The sequence below is a fragment of the Hyperoodon ampullatus genome (assembly GCF_949752795.1).
Source record: "Hyperoodon ampullatus genome assembly, chromosome: 10".
NCBI lineage: Eukaryota > Metazoa > Chordata > Mammalia > Artiodactyla > Ziphiidae > Hyperoodon > Hyperoodon ampullatus.
This window is the reverse complement of record NC_136923.1, coordinates 68302043-68303690: the sequence shown is the minus strand read 5'-3', so window position 1 is coordinate 68303690 and position 1648 is coordinate 68302043. Positions and strand designations below refer to the sequence as shown.

General features: G+C 43.3%; 1 pseudogene across 1 annotated transcript; it reads right to left on the bottom strand.

Annotated features, from left to right (window-relative positions):
* Positions 1 to 583: 583 nt before the first annotated feature.
* LOC307058940 (large ribosomal subunit protein uL6-like) lies at positions 584 to 1158 on the bottom strand (annotated as a pseudogene). Its single transcript has one exon. The product of its transcript is annotated as a large ribosomal subunit protein uL6-like (transcript).
* Between the last annotated feature and the right edge of the window lie 490 nt (positions 1159 to 1648).

Genomic DNA, 1648 nt, shown 5'->3' with positions numbered 1-1648 from the left:
ATTATGCATCGACCAAACCTCCCCACTGGCAGAAATACCTGCTCAACCATAAGGAGCAACTTTCTCCACTCCTTAAACTATAACATTCCTTCTTAATCTTGTAAGGGGCCACCATGACCCATGACCATGACTCGCTTTGTGTCACCTGTCAATAATACGTCACTTAATGTACAGCCCTCTGTCTCAAAACCTTATATAACTGTGCTTTGACCTCTAATGGGCAGAACAGTCCCTAGAGCTTTCTGAGTGGCTGTTCCCAGGTTATAATCCTCAATTTGGCTTGAATAAAAATTTCCATTTCTTCCTTAGACTGGTTAATTTTTTCGTTGACATTCCCATTGTACAGCTGTGAAAACTGAGGTGCAGAACAATGGGGTCCCATGGTTAATGACATGTTTTAGAGATTGACTAACACGTTTTTTTAATCGGCCATTTAGCAGTGTCCCTTAAGCATCTTAGTTTATCATTTTGTTTTGTTTTGTTTGTTTGTTTGTTTCCCAAGTCAAAAGAGCTTTTATTCATTTTTAAAATATCACAAAAGAGTCTGGCCTCTTGCGGTTTCTGTAGCTGGATCACTCAGATCTTATTTTTCAGCCTGCTGAACTGTTTCTTTTTCAGAAACATAGATACCATCCAAAAATTTTCTGATATCCTTGTTTTTAACTGTTGTGGCTTGCTGAATCAAAGCAGCCAAGTTTGACACAAGTTCAACGTTGTTTCCTTCAAGAATCAATGCATCTTTCTGGGCTTGAGATACTGAACAAGCAACGCCTGGCCTCATCCGAATCCTGAGGATATATTTTTCACCCCAAAAATTTCGGATTTCAACAAGAGAAGCATTCTCCTGAATAACAACGTTGATGGGGAAGGAAGCATACACAGACCTCATCTTGCAATGGAAGCCCAGTGTAACACCCTTGATCATGCTCTGTACATGGCTACAGATAGTGCAAACAGTCACCTGTTCCCTTCTAATCCCCGAGCATTTGTCAACCGGAGCCTCTTTTTCTTTCCAAGGAGACTGAGTTCTACGTTGATGTGATTGAAGTCCCTCTGCAGGGTACCTCTGGGGCCCTTCACAATAACTGTGCATCCCTTCAGAGTAATGTTGACATTTTCTGGAATGTCGACAGTCTGATTGCTGAGAATGGTCTTCATTCTCACAGTAGATAGAGCAAAAAGTTATTTTATCATTTTGATCATCACTTTTCAGATCTGTAAAACAACACTATCTACTTTATAAACACTATTATGGGGTAAAAATAAATAATGCATGTAAAGGGCCTGACATATAATAAACATTTCACAAATGGCTGTTGTTGTTCCTACTATTTCTTTTTTTTTTTTTTTTTCGGTACACGGGCCTCTCACTGTTGTGGCCTCTTCCGTTGCGGAGCACAGGCTCCGGACGCGCAGGCTCAGCGGCCATGGCTCACGGGCCCAGCCGCTCTGCGGCATGTGGGATCTTCCCAGACCGGGGCACGAACCCGTGACCCCTGCATCGGCAGGCGGACTCTCAACCACTGCACCACCAGGGAAGCCCCCTACTATTTCTTAGTATGCCCACTTGGGCTAAGGAGCTGGGGCTGCAGTACAAATGTCAAAGCCAGGCCATCATCACAGTCGCCTGAGTCACCCACTTACAGTG